Consider the following 21,445-nt stretch of genomic DNA (forward strand, 5'->3'; position numbering starts at 1 on the left):
ATTATTGATCACAGATTAAATGAGACACATGCATTCTTAGGAAGTATTTTTATATAACCTATAGCAACTACAAATATTTGAAAAAATCTAAATATTAATGGGTCTTTCTAGATAAAATATATATATCCAGAATAAACATAGTACATATCTAATGAATTCATTGTATATTACAGAGATAGTAAACTAAATTTAGACAGCATGTCCACAAGTATAAAAACAAATTTGACCAAAAAATCCAGAATTGGTAAAGTCCAGAAAGAACAGAATAGAATACAAATGCAATTTATTTACATAGGCTCACTTCTCTATTTTGGGCTTGACAGATTTTTGGTGCTTTGCAGTCTTTGCCTTTATTCTACACAGACGCCTCTTCTTGAATATGGAATACCATTTGGCAAGATTATTACTTGAAGAGAATTGGGTAGATTTTGGGGTATTTTTTTTTCTCTTTATGTCTTCATGTGGTGCGACTTTATAGAAATAATCCATGCTGGAAATAAGCATGGAGACTGCAGGATCTTTATAGTGAGAGGAAAGAAGGTCGTTGGCAAAAGAACCTAGTATATGTTTTGCAGATCTCTTATGACCAGGAGGGGCATTCTTATTTTTGGTTTTGGAAGACACCCCAGTGATTATTGTAGGAGCCATTGCATCCCAATCTGTAAAAATATCCCCAGGAAGTAAAAGGGTGTTTGAATCTGTCAATGGCTCTAGTTGTTCACAACGTAGTATTGAATGACGCTTATTGAAGAAAATGTCAGGCTTGAATGCAGCAGAATAACTTTTGGAAGATGGGTCCATTTGTTTATTTTCCCAATGAAGAAATGCTTTGTGTCATCAGTACTAACATTTTGTTCAATAGTGTGGGAAGCAAGGGTTCCACACATAGATGAGTCCTTTCTCTTCTTGATGTTTTTCATTGAGGTTTTGGTCATTTTTGGGGACATGTTAGAGCCTGAATCCTTATGGGAGTGCATATCAGCTCTATTTTTTACAGGGGTCACCTTGGGACTCGAGATGGTCATTGCAGTCTGAGATCCATGAGAGGCATCTTGAGTGTTTAAATCTGATGACAGCGATTTTCTAGCATTGCTTGGCTTAAATTTCTCTTGGGCTTGTATGTTATGATGTGTCCAGCTGACATTGTTGGGATACATATGGCCTGGTGGTATTTTGTTCATAATAGGCAACTGCTGCTGCTGAACGTAAACAGTAGGCTGGTAAAACATTTGTCCTCTGTTGTTGTGAAGCTCAGTAGTTGGTAAATACTGCATTTGTGTCAGTCCAGGGTACTGAACATGTCCAGTGACACTCACTTGTTGATTATTGCAGATATGTGAACTGTGTGGTACATGGAGCAATGAATTAGTTGGATAATGTTGTATTCGGTCTATAGTATTATGCCTCTGCTGCCATTTATTTAAGGTGAATGTCTCAGGATAGACATTGACAGGGTAGTACCACGAAGAACCTTGTGCAGTAAGATCCTGTGGCCTTACCGATCCTTCAACATTTAAAAAGTTACCGTCAAACATGCCAAAGGTTTGACCTAGAGATTAAAAAAAATGGAAAAATGTTAATGTATTTTGGAAAACAATAAAATCTGTACCTAAGTAAAGAGTTTCCACATGTTGCAGGTCAAAGATTTTAACACAAAAGTGAGATATAAACAAGCTAATGGTCATCAACACCCTACTTTGGAAAAGAAAAGTTGGTTAATGTTACTTATTCAATGGGGTCATTGACAAACCAAAGAAATGCAGAGGTGCGGTACGTTATTTTTGCATAGGTACACTTACTTGTCCACCATGTGTATTTATATACACTTGCATGTCTCCATTCTGTCTTTTATGTTTACCCAACTTGTGTAGGCTTATAGTACATGATAGAAATGAAGGCAAAAGTAATGACATCATTTTAAAGTACTACTTCCATCTCTTTAATGAAATACATCTCCTAAAATAGTTGTCCCAAAGTGTAATTATAGAGGAATTGAAGGTCTTTGCACACACCAATGTCTCTGCATTGAAGCAAGGGAGGACAACGAGGCCACAGTATATGTGTGGGACATGCACAAGTCTGGTGCACATGATATACCTTTATGCAAAATTTAACATAAAAAGAGAATAGAGTCATGCCACACACCACAGCTGCAAATTAAAGATAGAATTAATTTTAAAACATCAGTGGCAATAGAATGAGACAAAGCGGCCATAAAGCAGATCATTCCCATCCAACAGCTGTTTCATGTGGTCACTGTCAGGTATTTCATGGCAAAAGGGATAAACCGTGGCTGTGACCACGTGGGAAAATGCTTTTGGTTGGGAAATATCTTATCTATGTCCCACTCTGTCAAATTGTCTTGACCCTAATGATTTGATTGATTCTATTCTTTGGAGCCTCATTTATGATATAATGAAATCATGAGTGGAAAGGAAGCATTCTTATATCTGTGTTCACTAATGCTATTTTTAGTAGTCTGTGTCTTTTGCTAATTTACGTCCAGAAGTCTGCACATGTCTGTGTACACCTAAATAAGTGCAAAGCTGATCTGTAATTATAAGTATCCCTATATGGCAGTTTGAAACATTATGATTTGTACACTTTCCTTAAAAATTTCTGGTGCTGTGTTTAACATAAAAGAATAATCTTTGATGTCGCCTTTACTTGGCTTAGTCCATGAATATGTGATATTAAATCTAATCTGTTGATGAATCCAAATATAATAATAAAAATATTGTATGTAAAATCTTACCTTCAACTTGTTTCCAGAAAGTATGTAACGTACAGCATTGCCGCTTAAAACCAGCAAACTGTCACCGCCATTTATTAAGTTCAGTAGAAAGATTTTAGCTGATAAATAGCGGTTTAAATACTATTTAATTATTACTGGCACTCTTCTGCCAATTGGCATTAAGAAGGATAAATAGATTGTCTCGGTTGAGACATTTATGTTAGTATCTTTACATTAAACAGTAAAAATAAAATTATTTAGAAATGTGTCCTTTATGAATAGCAATATGCAGTTGTACTAAATTTATCCCATTACCCTGAAACAAAATAACTATTTCGACTATGTTTTCCTCTGTTTCATATATTTAGTCGTAGCTTTATTATTTACTCCTAGCACTGATGATCACACTTTCACAACTCACCAACTCTCTCAAGATGTCCTTGAGATGAGACACCATGAACGTATTGGTACACAGGAGCCTGAAGGCCAGATTGAAATGACACAGATTCAGGAACCTGGAAATACTGCATGATGTCAACAATATCAGCAAACTGAACTCTGGAAAGGATGATAGGAAGAGCCTCAAACAGAGCAGCTCCTCACAGCTGCTCACAGCTCCTCACTGGATGCTGATCTAAGAGAATCCAACTATTGCTTCAGGTTTATATTTGAATCCCAACATCTCCTGGAGCATCATGAGCTGTTTTGGCTGTTGCTAAGCAACGGCTTCCGTGTCACATAGTTCTGTATGACATAGATCACAACTGCTGGAAATTCAAAAAATAACATGAACATAACTGTACATTTATGGAGGAAGTAGTGAATTGGAACATTATTATCGGTAGCACTCTCTTTTGGTGATGCTATTTAAACATGGTTTAAATCTCCTTACATTGGAGTTACTTGATAAATCTGTTACAGACAGAAATGTACAGATGATATAAAAATAATGAGAAAGCTTCATTTATATTATTCCATTTAGAGTTAAATGGGATGATGATATAGCTGTGTGTTTCTTAAGCCAGATTTTCAAAATGAGTAATTTCTTGACATTTAGTTAACTATTTTGGTCCATGGTTGAAATATAGTTTAGATCCAGTTGTAATTAGAATACATAGGGGCCGATTCAATTCGGCCATGGCAGTGTAGGAATAACGTGACGCTAATTGTATTATCGTTAATACAGTAATTTTAACCTGGATTTTTGCTTACAGCACTGAGGACTGCAAGAAATATCAGCATTAAAATGATTATACTAACATTAATACTGCACACTTTTACCATAGTAACAGTAATAGTGCGCAGACTGCATTTTTCCTAGAATAACTGGGCTGAATTGAATCGATCCCATAAAGTTATAGGTATACTTATGGCGTTACATTTCTATTATGACTGTTTTGGAGGCTCCACTATGTAGTGTTTTAGGAGAAAATGGAAAGACGTCTGTTATGTTCGTCTAGTTGCTATCAATAAAAATTGCCCGCTGCGATCAATGTGATTCCAATACACAGTCAACATACAGTCAGTCATTCAGTCCTGAAGCCTGTGGTCAAAGTAGACTGAATGATGGTCTCAGTGCCTGGTTTATATACAGTTTGGGGTACATAAAAAACAGTGATGATGTCATGGCATTTTCCATTGGTTCAGGGCAGTCCAGTACAATGCAGGCAATAAGTCGATTCAAACAATGCCCTCCAACGCTGGGGTCAACTCTGAACAGATGCCTACGTGTCTTCCCGCAGAAATACTGGTTCAAACCAGTCTATTAGCATTCCAAACACAATATCATTTTGACTATTAATCTTTTATCATCCATAACTAGCATATGCAAGGTGCGATCACTTAGCCGATTGTAGCGGATGTCTGATGGTAAAAAGTGGATAGTACGATCATTGATAATATTGCATAAAGTTTTAACAAAACTCCCCATGCCTAGGGTCTCAATCTGTTCAAGACAAGTTTCAGCATGTATAACATTTTGACAATAACCTAGAGAAACTTTCCAAATGAATACTTTCTTATGTCTGTTGATATGCCCCATCTATTATGTCCGTCAATATTTCTAGTTATTGGTATTCTTGAGAGTCTCCCATCAATACTGGTGTTGCAAGCTATTGTCTGATCAGGTAGGTCAGCTTCCCAATTCTCCAGTCTCTTTTCATGTGAAAATTCAGACATAACAAGGACTGATTGGCGAAGCTTTAGACTAGTGTACCTAGTAATATTACATCTCCCTTCTATGGGCCTCCTCCCCGTAATTCGAGGACCTCAGAGATGTTTAGTGGGAATGGTACTAATCCTACATTTTGTTGTCCCTGAGGCACATGAGAGCACACCCAGCACTTAGTTTGGTTTAAGATTTTACCCACTAGGGAGTGATAATCATCTAGGGGATGCCTGCCCAAATCCAAATTACTATTGGACTGGCATCGCTGGATGCACTTCTCTTCAACTAGAGAGTCACAGTACTTACAGACACAATATTTCTCAGACAATAGCCCCTTACACTGTCTCTGAGTTCCCCTTCTTTTTTCGATCTACACTTCCTCCCTCGGCACTCTTATCACCTTCTTTGGTCTTCAGTATCACCTTTATGCCGACAACATCCAACTCTACATCTCTTCTCCTGATCTCTCTTCCACCCTTCTCTCTCGTGTATCTGACTGTCTCTCTGCCATCTCCTCCTGGATGTCCTCGCGCTTTCTTAAAATCAATATCTCTAAAACTGAACTTATTGTCTTCCCTCCCGTCAGACTCCTCTCCCACCACAACCTTTCTATCGTTGTCAATAACACTACCATCTCCTCTGTCATCCAACTCCGATGCCTGGGTGTCACCCTTGACTCCTCTCTCTCTTTTACCCCCCATATCCAATCCCTTGCCCAAGCCTGTCGCTTCCAACTGCACAATATCATCCGCATCCGGCCCTTCCTCTCTCAAGATGCCACCAAAACAATCGTCCACCCTCTCATCATCTCCCGCCTTGACTACTGCAACCTTCTCCTTACTGGCCTCCCCCTCTCCCAACTTGCCCCCCTCCGCTCAGTTCTCAATGCGGCTGCTCGACTCATCTTTCTCTCACGCCGCTCCTCCTCAACCACCCCTCTCTAACCCGCCCTACACTGGCTCCCCTTCCCCTACCGGACCCTTTTCAAACTCCTCACCACCACTTACAAAGCTCTCACAGTCTACTGCCCCCTATATCTCTAACCTAATCACCATTCACACTCCGGCCCGCTCCCTGCTCTCGGCCAATGACCGACCCCTCTCCACCACTCTAATCACTCTAGAATCAGGACTTCTCCCGAGCTGCCCCCTTGCACTGGAACGACCTCCCTCACTCCATCCGTCTCTCTCCCAACCTGTGCTTCTTCAAACGGGCACTTAAAACCCACCTGTTCCTTAAAGCCTACCAGCCATCCACCTAACCCATCACCCACTCTTTACATTCTCCCTCTCTCCCCTGGCCCCTCTCTCTCTCCCCCTGTTTCACTGGCTCCCTTTTGTGCCTGTTTTTGCTTCACCCTCCCTTAGGATGTAAGCTCTTATGAGCAGGGCCCCCCCCTCCCCTCCTGTCTCCATACCGGTTCTTCCGCTCTGTCTTTACTCCATATGTCTTCCTGGAGTTCCTGAAGCATTGGTACTTTGTGTTTATTGTTCTGTACTTTGTAACCCTGTTTTGTACTACTGTTTGTACTGTGTATGGCGCTGTGGAAATCTTGTGGCGCCCAACAAATAAATGATAATAATAATAATAATAATAATAATAATTAACAGACCTTTTTATTACCCTGCACTGAGTTTGACAACAGTCTGTACTGATTTTTCTAACAACGTCTCCTCCAACTCCACTTCATCATTATCACTACCGGACCCTCTCTCCATCATCTGTCCACCATCTCAAAAGTAGAATGTTCTAAAAATAATAAAAATCCAGGAAAAAGAAGAGTAGAAGAACTGCCACTCCATGCTGGGATAATAGTCTGTACAACATCCTTGGCTCAGGTGTTATTAGCTGCAGTCTTTAGATCTCCCGGAAAAACACGTTCACGACTGACGAATCAGTAGTGTCAGTCTCGGCTTTGTCTTGCACCTTCTCCGGGTTGTTGACTTTCCTGCAGTGAGTAGAATGGACCCAAGTGTCACTTTCTGCTACTTTCAGAGATGTGGTGCTGGTCATCAACACTTGGTACGGGCCTTCCCACCGGTCTGTTAAACAACCTGAGCGTAAGAAATTGCAGTTCATGACAAACTCACCAGGTTCAACATCGTGACCATTTGTTTCCGGCATACCAGGTGACAGCATTTTGAGTTTCTGTTGCTGTTGTCTTAGCTGTTTGCTCATGTTTATGAGATATTGAACAGCCACTTCATTATTGCATTGTAAATCATCCTGTAGACCTATGATCAAATGAGGTTGTCTGCCAAAAAGTATCTCAAAGGGAAACAGATTAAGAGGAGTTCTGGGAGTGGTGCTGATGCTATAGGGGACTAGTGGCAAGATTCTGGCCACACCAATCCAGTTTCAGCCATTATCTTACTCAGTTTGTTCTTAATGGTACCTGTTACCTTTTCCACCTTACGAATGGCTTGCGGTTGGCAAGGAGTATGAAGTCTACTATCAATTCCCATAAGTTTACACATGTTCTGAAAGATATCACCAGTAAAATGGGTACCCCTATCGGTTTCTATAATTCTAGGGATACCATATCTACATGCAAATTGCTGAACAAATTTTTTTAGCAGGAAAAACAGCAGTATTAGTGCAGCTGGAAATGCCTCTACCCAGTTAGAAAATACAACAGTACACACTAAGACATATTTGAGATTCCTGCAAGGTGGTAATTGGATGAAATCAACTTGTATTACCTGAAAAGATCCATCTGTAGAAGGGATATGGGATGGCTCAGTTGGTATTGTCTTCCCGACATTTTTTCTCAAACAGGTAAGACAAGACATTGCCTTCTTCCTGGCTTCAGAAGACAAGCCTGGTGCACACCAAAAATAAAAAAGCGCAGAAAAGAGCACTAAGCATCACACCAAAGCATACATTTATTATAAAATAAAAATATATAACACCCAAGAGATGGATTCTGGTTTAGCAATCCGAGGGTCGTTCTGAAACATAATAAAGCCTTAAGCAGAGTTCCAATAACTGTCAAAAATACGGGACGATGGATCCTTATAAATTCTTAGGCTAAAATCTCCACTTATCACACAGCGTGTGAAGATGATTGAACTGTAGAGAAAATATTTATGCAGAAGCAAGAATGGTAGATAGCTCCACCATAACAATTTCAGTACTTAGCCCGTGCTCCAGCCTGTGGAGAAGGAGAGAGTGACTATTCGTCCCTTAGTCCAACCCGTGAAATATGCTCGGAACCGCTGCCAATGCTGGATGGATGTAACCCCGGGGTTAGTAGATATCTATAACCACCTCGTGGGTAGGAAATTCACCTGACGCGTTTTTCGGGCAGACACATAGCCGTTTCATCAGAGGTAAAACATCAGAGGTAACTGTATCACTGACAAGAGTCCTTTAATGTGCTGTGAGTGTGCTACTGGTGTACCTGCCACTGTCATAAAGTTTCTAAGACACCAAAGGGTCCCGAAATCATGCACTACCCCGAAAGCGTACCTAGAGTCAGTGTATATATTAGCTGATTTACCCTCTGGCAACTCACACGCTCTCCTTAGTGCCATTAGTTCGGCCACTTGGGCTGAATGAGGTGGGCCAAGGGGTTCAGCTTCTATAACATGCTTATCATCTACAACAGCATAACCGGTACATAGGTCTCCTGTGTCTGTCTGCCTTTGATAACTCCCATCCGTGTAAAACGTAAAATCTACATTTTCTAAGGGGGTGTCATGTTTGTCAGGTCTCGCAGTAAAAGCTTGGTTCAGATATTCAATACAATCATGTGTATCAGTATACCTGCAAAATTCACCTTCAGCTAGAGTCTCCTCTCCTTTCACCCTTTGTGCATCTCGAGGCACATATGGTAGGTATGTAGCTGGATTTACAGTATTGCCCTGTTTGATGGTGATGTTTGCAGGTGCCATCAGAGCTAGTTCCCACTTTTTGAACTTTGCTGACATGTCTAGTTTGAGCTGAATTTAACAGAGCAGATTCTGCATGTGGTGTATAGACAGCTGAACCATGTCCTAATATTACGACCTCGCTCTTACTTACCAGATGTCACACGGCGCTCATTCGGCTTTCATAAATGCTAACCTGTTCCTCATTTACTCATGCTTCAGCTGCTGGCGTTTTGGATTTGGTTCTGCGCATACAGAAATGTTAACCTTAGTGTTCTCTGTATGTTTCCTATTGGCTACCAGCTTTGGCTCTAAACTTGAAAAGGCACTTCCCCCTTCTCCTCAGTGCCTGTTGATCAAGTTACCTGCCTGATTAGACTTCATCTGTCTCCTGTGCGTTTACCTTGGATCCTCAATGCCTCCTTGTTCTCCGTTACCTTTGCTGGCTGGACTGTTCATGCTGCACCTGTCTCCAATGTACTGCTATACTACAGGCTCAACTGCTCAAGCTGCACCTGCCTCCGTTACCGTGCTGGCTGGACTGTTCTTGCTGCACCTATCTCTGTAGCGCTGCTGTACTACGGACTAAATTGCTCAAGCTGCACTTATCTTTATTGTGTCACTTCACTACGGCCTGCACTCTTCAAGCTGCACTTGTCTTCATCATCCTGCTGGCTGAATTGCCCACCATATATCTGTCTTTACTCTGCCATTGGGCTGAAGAGCTTACGCTCTATTGTCTCCATTTGCTTGCTGGCCAAATAACTCACGCTCCATCTACCTTCATTGTGTCTTTCTGTAACATCTGCACTTATCTACTCCCCTAGTGTCTCGCCTGACACTCCTAGTAGGGGCCGCGACCTGGAGGCAGAAGCCGCAAAGCCCAAATCACCTTGCGGTGGTCACTGTTGAAGACCATCCGTCCGTTAGACTCCGCAACCTGCTGGGAGTAGCGCCAAGATAGGCAGACCCACGAATCCAGTATGACGAAACCGTGACAGTATCAACAGGCCATGATGGATTCTACTGGGGACCCTTCTGCCAAAGACATGCTTCAACATTTACTCAGCCGGGTGGAACATCAGGACGTTGTTCAGCGTCAACTCCTCCAGTGTTTCCAAATACTGGCTTCCAGAATGGATTCTATTCAAGTTGCTGCTTCCACGCCTCCTCCTGTCATTCCAGCACCCGAACCTCCTGTTCTCGAAATATCCGCCAACTCCACCTCTTCTCTCCGGATCCCTTCTCCTTCCAAGTTCGATGGGGACCCCAAGATTTGTAGAGGTTTCTTCATCCAGTGTTCGATTCAATTCGAACTACAACCTCAGAATTTTCCTACTCACAAGGCTAAGGTCGCTTATCTAATATCTTTGCTCTCTGGTCAAGTCCTGGCCTGGGCCTCCCCCCTCTGGGAGCGGGATGACCCACTACTTTCAGACAGCGCTGCCTTTCGAAAAAATTTCGATGAGCCTGGTCGTGTTACGTCTGCTGAATCTAGTATCCTTAGGCTTCACCAGGGGTCACAATCTGTGGCCTAATACATCATCACTTTTCGTACCTTATCATCCGAATTGCGATGGAATAATGACGCCCTGGTGGCTACCTTTTGGCATGGACTGTCTGATAAGATCAAAGATGCCCTCGCTTCTCAGGAATTACCAACTACTTTAGATGTCTTAATCTCCCTATGTAACTGTTTGGACCTCCACTTCCGCAAAAGAGCTGCAGAGAGGGAGAACTCTCAACGTTCTGTGCCCAGGACTGCACCCCGTTACTTTTCTTCAACTTCTGAGGATGAACCTATGCAACTAGGTCGATCACGCCTGACTCCGGAGGAGCGCGGCCGAAGATTTAAGAACAAACTGTGTATTTATTGTGCCGATCCGGGTCACATGCTTAACAATTGTCCCAAGAAGTTAGGAAACGCCAGAACCTAATTTGTTCGGGAGAAGTCAGATTGGGTAATATTAAATCCTCTCCTCATTCTAACCTACCTAAGGTCTGTTCTTTCCCCATCACATTGTATGGCCCAGTGGGCCCCATCCATTTCTATGCCTTATTGGATTCAGGAGCTGCTGGGAACTTTATTTCTCTTTCCCTCGTGTCTCAAAATTCCTTGGCTACATTTCCCCTAGAGCATCCTGTTTCTATTACTGCTATTGATGGATCTCGTATCTCCAATGGTCTTATCAAGTTCAGCACTAAACCTATCCATTTGCAAGTAGGAGCACTACATAAAGAGATGATCTCTTTTCATGTTTTACCGTCCCCCACCAGTCCGGTCATCTTGGGCTGCCCTGGCTCCAACAACATTCGCCTCAGATGGATTGGTCTACTTCCCAAGTTGTATCCTGGAGTTCCAATTGTTTCCAAAATTGTCATTCTCGTGTTCACCCACTGGCTTCTACTAGCATTTCGTCAGAAATCAAGTCTGATCTCCTACCAAAGCAATATTAACAATTATTGGATGTTTTTGATAAAACCAGTTCCGAACTCCTTCCCCCTCATCGTGCCTGGGACTACCCTATTGACCTTCAACCTGGTCAAATTCCTCCTCGAGGCCGTGTGTACCCCCTATCCTTACCAGAGACTCTAGCCATGTCTGACTATGTTTGAGAAAACCTTCACCGTGGTTTCATCAGACCTTCTTCTTCTCCTGCCGGAGCCGGATTCTTTTTCATTAAAAAGAAGGATGGTTCTCTCCGACCGTGTATTGATTACAGAGGATTTAATGCTATAACAATTAAGAACCCATATCCCGTTCCACTCATTACTGAACTCTTTGACCGTAGAAAGGGAACCAAGATTTTTACCAAGTTGGATCTTAGAGGAGCCTATAATCTCATTAGAATCAAAGGTGGCGATGAATGGAAAACAGCCTTTAACACTCGTGACGGTCACTATGAATACCTGATGATGCCCTTTGGCTTGTGTAACGCCCCAGCGGTGTTTCAGAGTTTTGTTAATGAGCGTTTTAGGGACTTCCTCTATAATGTTGTAGTCTATCTAGATGACATCTTGATTTTTTCTCAGAATATTCACTCTCATCGTCTTCCTGTGGCAGTTGTCCTCTCACGACTCCACAAAAATCAACTTTTTTGTAAACTTGAAAAATGTTTGTTTGAACAACCGCAGATGTTGTTTATTGGCTATATAGTTTCTGGCACATTACTGGAAATGGATCCGGAAAAGGTGCGAGCTATGATTGAGTGTCCTCTTCCTCTGGGTCTGAAACTAGTACAGTGTTTTTTGGGATTTTCTAATTATTATAGACGCTTTATTAAAGGGTATTCTACTATTGTGCCACCCCTTATGTCCCTTACACGGAAGGGTGCCAATCCTAAATCTTGGTCTCCGGAGGTCCTAAAAGCCTTTGAATTTCTTAAGGAAGCATTCTCTACAGCACCCATCCTTCAGCAACCTGACACCTCTCAGCCATTTTTTCTTGAAATCGATGCCTCAAGCGTGGAAGTAGTGGCTGTTCTTTCTCAGAAATCTCATCTCAATCAATTTCATCCCTGTGCATTCTTCTCCAGGAAATTCCTACCAGCAGAGAAAAATTATGCTATTGGAGATAAAGAGTTACTTGCTATTAAAACAGCCTTAGAAGAGTGGCGCTATCTGTTGGAGGGAGCTAGACACCCTGTCACTATTTTTACGGATCATAAAAATCTGTTGTATTTACAATCTGTTCAGTGTCTAAATCCTAGACAAGCTAGATGGTCTCTTTCATTTCTGGTTTTGATATTCACATCATGTTTAAACCTGGAGAGAAAAATAAACGCGCCGACGCCCTATCTCAGGCTTTTAACATTGATGTTAATATTGAGGAAACATCACCTTATCCTATTCTGGATCCCAAGTGCCTTCTCATGTCTACTTTGACTACTGCCTGTTAACCACCGCCTGTGAAGACCTTTGTTCCGGCCAATCTACAGAGAAAACTTCTGACATGGTTCCACCCTACTCGCTTTGCTAGCCATAACGGAGTACGCAAGACCACTGAACTGGTTTCTCTGAACTATTGGTGGCGAAAACTCCAAGGAGTTTGTTTCCTCGTGTGATATTTGCTGCCAGCACAAGTATTCCCGTCAGTCGCCTGCAGGTCAATTATTTTCCACTGCCTATCTCGGACAAACCATGGACTCACGTTAGCATGGACTTTATTACCGGCCTACCCCCTAGTAAGAAACATAACACCATCTGAGTTGTGGTGGATCGGTTTTCGAAGATGGCCCACTTTATTCCACTCATTGGCCTTCCTTCCTCCTCAGTCCTTGCTGTACAGTTTATTAAAGAAATCTTCCGGTTGCATGGTTGCCCCGCTGAGATCATGGCATCCAGTTCGTTCTAAATTCTGGTGAGCTTTGTGTAAAATCCTTGGCGGCCAGTTGAATTTCTCATCTTCCTATCACCCTCAGTCTAATGGATAGACTGAGTGCGTTAATCAAGATTTAGAGACCTTCCTCAGAATATTGTCCTCTGCGAATCAAAATGATTGGATAGTTCTTCTACCTTGGGCTGAATTTGTACATAACAACGCTCTTCACGAGTCAACCTCTGCATCACCTTTTTCGATTGTTTATGGCATCCATCCGTCCTTTCCTAAGTTTAACCCCTTCCCTCCCACCCAGGTTCCTGCCGTTGATGCCTTTCAGCGCAGATTTGTGTCTATCTGTAAACAAGTAAAGAATTGTCTCAGGAAATCTTCTAAACGATACAAGTTTGCGGCTGATAGGAGACGCCGGGCAACACCTATATTAAAGGTTGGTGATAAAGTATGGCTTTCCACAAAGAATATTTGCCTCCTTCTATGAAGTTAGCCCCTCTGTTTATTGGTCCCTATGCCATTTGCAAAGTCATTAATCCAGTATGTGTTAAATTATCTCTAACAGCCGCCCTTCGGATTTCCAATTCCTTTCATGTCTCGCTGTTGAAGCCATTGATCATCAACCGCTTCTCCTCTACCCATACTACTTCTACGGTGCCCAAGGTTAATTTGGATCAGGAGTTCGAAGTTAAACAAATTTTGGATTCAAGAGTCTGTAAAGGAGAGTTGAAGTATCTGGTGGACTGGAAGGGCATTGGTCCCGAGGAGCATTCCTGGATCCGTGCTACGAATGTTCATGCACCGATTCTTGTTAAGAACTTTTACAAGAGATTTCCGTTGAAGCCGAACCTAAGGTGTGCGGTGCCCACCCTTAAAGGGGGGGGGGGTACTGTCACACGGCGCTCATTCAGCTTCCATAAACAAGGACCGACTCTCTTACCTGTTCCTCATTTGCTCATGCTTCAGCTGCTGGCGTTTTGGATTTGGTTCTGCACATGCGCAGATGTTAACCTTAGTGTTCCCTGTATGTTTCCTATTGGCTACCAGCTTTGGCTCCAAACTTGAAAAGGCACTTCCCCCTTCTCCTCAGTGCCTGTTGATCAAGTTACCTGCCTGATTAGACTTCATCTGTCTCCTGTGCGTTTACCTTGGATCCTCAATGCCTCCTTGTTCTCCGTTACCTTGATGGCTGGACTGTTCTCGCTGCACCTGTCTCCGCTGTGCGGCTATACTACGGGCTCACTGCTCAAGCTGCATCTGCATCCATTAGCGTGCTGGCTGGACTGTTCTTGCTGCACCTATTTCTGTAGCGCTGCTGTACTACGGACTGAATTGCTCAAGCTGCGCTTATCTTTATTGTGTCACTTCACTACGGCCTGCACTGTTCAAGCTGCACTTGTCTTCATCATCCTGCTGGCTGAATTGCCCACCATATATCTGTCTTTACTCTGCCATTGGGCTGAAGAGCTTATGCTCTATTGTCTCCATTTGACCGCTGGCCAAATAACTCACGCTCCATCTACCTTCATTGTGTCTCTCTGTAACATCTGCACTTATCTACTCCCCTAGGGTCTCGCCTGACACTCCTGGTAGGGGCCGCGACCTGCGGGCAGACGCCTATAAGCCCAAATCACCTTGCGGTGGTCACTGGTGAAGACTATCCGTCCGTTAGACTCCGCACCCTGCTGGGAGTAGCGACAAGTTAGGCAGACCCACGAATCCAGTATGACGAAACCGTGACACCAGAAGAGCAGTTGCTGCTACACTTCTTAAACACGTTGAGAGTGATCTTGCCACAGTGTCCAATTGTGCACAGTAGTATGCTACCGTTTTGCTAGCATCATCATGTTTCTGTGGCAAGACACCTGCTGAACAACCATCAGCTTCCGTACAATATAACTGAAAAGGTTTTTCATAATCAGGTATTCCCAAAGCAGGTGGTTTAGTAAGACTCTCTTTAAGGTTATGCTCTGACTTCTCTATGGGTGTAACACACTCAGGCTTTGAGGATGAGACTAATTCCTGCAATGGTAATGCCAGAATAGAAAAACATGGAATCCATAATCTACAATATCCACACATCCCCAAGAAGGTACGGATCTGCTGTTGATTCTGCGGGCAGAGTCATTTTTTGTATTGCTTGAATTCTGTCTTAGCCCCTGGGTTAGACAGTGTCCCAAATATTTAACCTTGGTCTGACATGGCTGTAATTTATCCTTTGCAAACTTGTGTCCTGTTTGTGAAAGATGGAGCAACAACAGTTAAATATCATACACAGATGACATAAATGAATCAGAGCACAGCAACAAATCATCTACATATTGAATTAGAACTGACCCATTGCTTGGTTGAAAAGATTGTAAACAGTCATGTAAGGCCTGAGAGAAGATGCTGGGGCTAAAAATGAACCCCTGGGAAAATCTTGTGCATGTATATTGTACCCCCCTTAGGAGAATGCAAAGAGATATTGACAGTCAGGATGAAGGGGGACAGATGAGGCAGAACAAAGATCAATGACAGTAAAAGGACTGGCAGACGGTGGAATCTGCATAAGGATGACAGCTCGATTGGGCACTATGGGGAATTGGCTTTCAACTACTTTATTAATTCCCCTAAGGTCTTGGACTAATCTGTATCCCCTTCCCCCCATTCTTCTTCACTGGGAAAATGGGACTATTGACTGTGCTGGATGTGCAAATTAAGACCCCTTGTTGCAGCAGCCTTTCAATTACATGATACACCCCTAATTCCTCCTCCATTTTTAATGGATACTGTGGGATTTTTGGAGCTCTCCTGACACCATTACAGGAGCTACATTTGTCATCAATCCAGTGTCCTGTCCATCTTTGGTCCATAGGGATCCTGGTATTTGTGATAACATTTCCTCTACCTGGGATGGACTTTGTTCTAGAACAGTAGAGTGCAGCATTAACCTTTGTGGGGTGTCTAATATGTCCTGTACCTCTTGTACAACCTTCCCTGGTATGTCTAGGAATACACCATCAGGGGTGCAGTAAATGACACATCCCATTTTACACAATAAATACCTGCCCAGTAGGTTAGTAGGAGCCGCTGCAGCCAAGAGAAATAAATGCTTGGTGTGCAGAGGCCTGATAGTAACCTCTGCGGGTTTAGTCAAAGGGTAATGTAGCACTCTCCCTGTTACTCCCATAGCTGGAACAGTTTTGTTAGTAACCTGTAGACTTAAAGGAGAAGTTTTCACTGACCTGGGTGCTCATGTATCTACATCTGATGCATTTTCACTATCCTTTTTTTGATAGTGAAAATTTTGCTCCAGTTCACTACTACTGGAAAGTATATGGCCAACTGTGAGATTATACGTTTAATAATTTCCTGATTATCATCATCTGTTAAGGACTTATCTTCCTCCAATATACAATCCTTAATAAACTTTTGTATATCAGTATTGGGAGGTAGGCAGGTCCTCAACACTACTTGCCAATCTTTATTAGTCGGCTCATGAGCATTGCCCAGATCTTTGACAACGTTCTGACATTTGGCCAAATCTTTCCTAGGGTCTGGAAAATCAGACATAATTGAATGCAGCCTAGTCCATGGACAATGGATTGCTACAATTTTTATGGGAACTACACCATATTTGTCCACTTTCCCATTGGGAACTGCTATTGTACGGACAGGATGTAAGCCTACCAAATCAGTACATTCTGGACTAATTGCTGGAATCACAGTTTCAGTACAATGAATGTTCCCCCACCTATTGGTTTCTACACTACTCTCACCAATTTCAGCCGCTGCTCCTGCTGGTGGGACAGTTCCCTTTCATTGTTTGCGTGGCACCTCCTGCATGGTAATTGCATGGGCAATGGCTGAAATAACAGTGGGTTCATCATCTTCTTCAGAAACATTACCTTTTAAATTACTCAATATAGGATATAAATTGCTTGGTTTATTTTTATCATTTTTGGTATCAGCTGTACTTTTCCCCCTATCCGCATATAGCGGCTGGGGGCGAGCTTGCGCTCCCTTCTCTTTGCTTCGCAACGCTTTCCTCCACTATGCATGTGCTATCCTGCCACGTGTTTCCTTCTTGTTGCCACAGTTTTAGACAGTCGTTTTTTTTCATTCTCAGTTTTAAAGACTTTATCAAACAGATTTTATCTCTAACAGTACTTAATACCTCTGTATCGAAACTAGCAACTGTAGGAAAAGGTTTCACACATTCATTGGTTATCTTGACCCACTTATCACAGTACGCTGTTGTGTTGTTGTGTTCGCACCATATTTCACACGCATAATATACCTTGCCAAACCTATTGGCCCTTCTTTAACCAGTACCTCATCGACCATCTCAGATGAGCACCCATGTGGAAATGGAATCCTCAACGCTTCGCAGCACAAAACTCCAGTTAAAGATTTTTATTGCCCGTGGACAAATTTCGTAAGCGGCGTCCACTCACTTCTTCTCCACTGTGTACCACTAAACAATATACATGATTGTTAGCATACCCAGCGAGGTCCCTAACACAGGCACTTTCTACTGGGCTGACGGAAATATCAACAATTCACAGCATAAGACAATATCCCACCTTTACAGGGAGGTTCCTGTTGACTACTCTACCACTGGGAGCACTAAATATTTACTAATACCAGCCTTTCCAGCGTATTTCCTCCAATGCCTACAATTGGCAATGCCTACAATTGGCACAATCGTGCGGTCCGATTGCACAGACTATAGATACTAAGCTATCAGTAGGCTCTACGATTGCAATTGGGACTACCTATTTTCACTGTATACCTTGTATACTACCTATTCACCGTATACTGCCTTCACACAATTCAGAATTCACATACACCCTTGTTTTCTGCGCAGAAAAACACTTTCCTCAAATGGTTTTAATAACTTCTAAGAGGTTTTAACAAATCGTTTCACTATAAAATACAACAGGACTATCTGTCAATACAACTGTTTAAACATGTGGCAAATATACAGGGAAATATATATGCGTAGGATATGCAAACAAATCACATTAAATTGCACAATGACAATTAAAAGAAATAGTTCTTTGTCTTTCTTGTCCCTAGGTTTTAACCAGCGCCCCTTGGATTACACAAAGCGATTCTTCTGCTTCGCAACACAGAATGATAAAAAGGCAAAGAACTATTTGCGTTCTTACTCGTTTATGATGCATCTTCCACCCTTTGTTGAGAAACCAAAATCCGTAGGTTTTGCGAATCTTCTAGTAGCGTATTTACCACTCAGAGCCCCCAATTGTTATGTTCATCTATTCGCTATCAATAAATATTGTCCGCTGCGATCAATGTGGTTCCAACGCACAAAGAGATTTAATAGCAAAATGTAACAAATAACAATTAAATAAAATAAAGTACATCCGATACATACGCACAGCACTGGATCCAGCATACAGTCATTCAGTTCTGAAGCCTGTGATCAAAGTAGACTGAATGATGGTCTCAGTGCCTAGTTTATATACAGTTTGTGGTATATAAAAAACAGTGGTGATGTCATGGCATTTTTCTATTGGTTCAGGATCTAGGACAATCCAGTACAATAAAGTCATAGGTCGGTTCAAACAATGCCCTCCAAAACTGAGCTCAACACTCCAACAGATGCCTACGTGTCTTCCCGCAGAAATATTGGTTCAAACCAGTCTATTAGCATTCCAAACACAATATCATTTTGAGTATTCATTTTTTATCATCCAAAACTAGCATATGCAAGGTGCGATCATTTAGCTTTAAACTCCCCATGCCTAGGGTCTCAATATGTTCAAGACAATTTTCAGCATGTATAACATTTTGACAATAACCTAGAGGAACTTTCCAAATGAAAACTTTCTTATGTCTGTTGTTATGCCCCATCTATTATGTCCATCAATATTTCTAGTTATTGGTATTCTTGAGAGTCTCCCATCAATACTGGTGTTGCAAGCTATTTTCTGATCAGGTAGGTCAGCTTCCCAATTCTCCAGTCTCTTTTCATGTGAAAATTCAGACATAACAATGACTGATTGGCGGAGATTTAGACTAGTGTACCTAGTGATATTACATCTCCCTTCTATGGGCCTCCTCCCAGTAATTCGAGGACCTCAGAGATGTTTAGTGGGAATGGTACTAATCCTACATTATGTTGTCCCTGAGGCACATGAGAGCACACCCAGCACTCAGTTTGGTTTAGGACCTTACCCACTAGGGAGTGATAATCATCTAGGGGATGCCCACCCAAATCCAAATTACTATCGGATTGGCATCGCTGAATGCACTTCTCTTCAACTAGAGAGTCACAGTACTTACAGACACAATATTCCTCAGACAATAGCCCCTCACACTGTCTATGAGTTCCAGAATTAGCAGACCTTTTTATTACCCCTGCACTGAGTTTGACAACAGGCTTTACTGACTGTTCTAACAACATCTCCTCCAACTCCACTTCATCAGTATCACTATCGGACCCACTCTCCATCATCTGTCCACCATCACAAAAGTAGAATGTTCTAAAAATAATAAAAATCCAGGAAAAAGAAGAGTAGAAGAACTGCCACTCCATGCTGGGACGATAGTCTGTACAACGTCCTTGGCTCAGGTGTTATTAGCTGCAGTCTTTAGATCTCCCGGAAAAACACATTCACGACTGACAAATCAGTAGTGTCAGTATCGGCTTTGTCTTGCACCTTCTCCGGGTTGTTGACTTTCCTGCAGTGAGTAGAATGGACCCAAGTGTCACTTTCTGCTACTTTCAGAGATGTGGTGCTGGTCATCAACACTTGGTACGGGCCTTCCCACCGGTCTGTTAAACAACCTGAGCGTAAGAAATTGCAGATCATGACATATTCACCAGGTTAAACACCGTGACAGTTTATTTCTGGCATACCAGGTGACAGCATTTTGATTTTCTGTTGCTGTTGTCTTAGCTGTTTGCTCATGTTTATGAGATATTGAACAGTCACTTCATTATTGCATTGTAAATCATCCTGTGGACCTATGACCAAATCAGGTTGTCTCAAAGTGAAACATATTAAGAGGAGTTCTGGGAGTGGTTCTGATGCTATAGGGGACTAATGGCAAGATTCTGGCCCCACCAATCCAGTTTCAGACATTATCTTACTCAGTTTGTTCTTAATGGTACCGTTTACCCTTTCCACTTTACCAATGGCTTGTGGTCGGCAAGGAGTAGGAAGTCTACTATCAATTCCCATAAGTTTACACATGTTCTGAAAGATATCACCAGTAAAATGGGTACCCCTATAAGTTTCTATAATTCTAGGGATACCATATCTGCATGCAAATTGCTGATCATTTTTTTTAGCAGTAAAAACAGCAGTATAAGTGGCAGCTGGAATTGCCTCTACCCAGTTAGAAAATACAACAGTACACACTAAAACATATTTGAGACTCCTGCAAGGTGGTAATTGGATGAAGTCAACTTGTATTACCTCAAAAGATCCATCTGTAGAAGGGATATGGGATGGCTCAGTTGGTATTGTCTTCCCGACATTTTACCTGAAACAGGTAAGATAAGATATTGCCTTCTTACTCACTTGAGAAGAAAAGCCTGGTGCACACCAAAAATAAGAAAGCGCAGAATAGAGCGCTAAGCATCACACCAAGGCATACATTTATTATAAAATAAAAATATATAAAACCCAAAAGATGGATTCTGGTTTAGCAATCCAGGGGTATGGCACAGTCAAAACAATCAACTGCAAAACACACACACACACACATATATATATATATATATATATATATATATATATATTATAAAATAATATAAAAGCCTAGTGGCGTGTGTCTATGTGTGGGAAAAAAACCAAGCTGCAGCGCCACTGCTGGGTGGAGTTATACACTGACCTACTAAATTCATAGTGTGTGTGGAAAAAAAACCTCAGAAAGGGCTGAAATTTGGTATACTAAAATGTTTTTATTTGTTAATTTAATTTGTTAATTGTTAAAAGTGTTTATTAAAGATTTAAAAAAATATATATATATATTTCTTGAAGGAGAAGTGACAGTTGGGAGTGGTTGGTGGTTGCCGGGGGTGACAGTTGGGAGTGGTTGGTGGTTGCCAGGGGTGACAGAGCGAGAGGAGTGTGATACTCAGGACCGCTGAGAGAGATCCCTGTGTCTGGATAGACATCTGGATAGATGTGGCGATAAAGATGAAGGATGAGGTGATGGAGAAAAATGATGAGGTGGTGACATGTGGACAAAACCACGTTAAAAAAGGGCGCTTGCGTCGGGAAGTAACGCTCCTCCCCTAAGGAGGCCTGGGCTGTGGCCCAAATGCATGACAAGAACCTTTTTAACACCTTAAGTAGCTTGATTTGGCTAGAATGCATGAG

This window comes from Mixophyes fleayi, chromosome 2, assembly GCF_038048845.1.
Source record: "Mixophyes fleayi isolate aMixFle1 chromosome 2, aMixFle1.hap1, whole genome shotgun sequence".
In the NCBI taxonomy this organism is placed as follows: Eukaryota; Metazoa; Chordata; class Amphibia; order Anura; family Limnodynastidae; genus Mixophyes; species Mixophyes fleayi.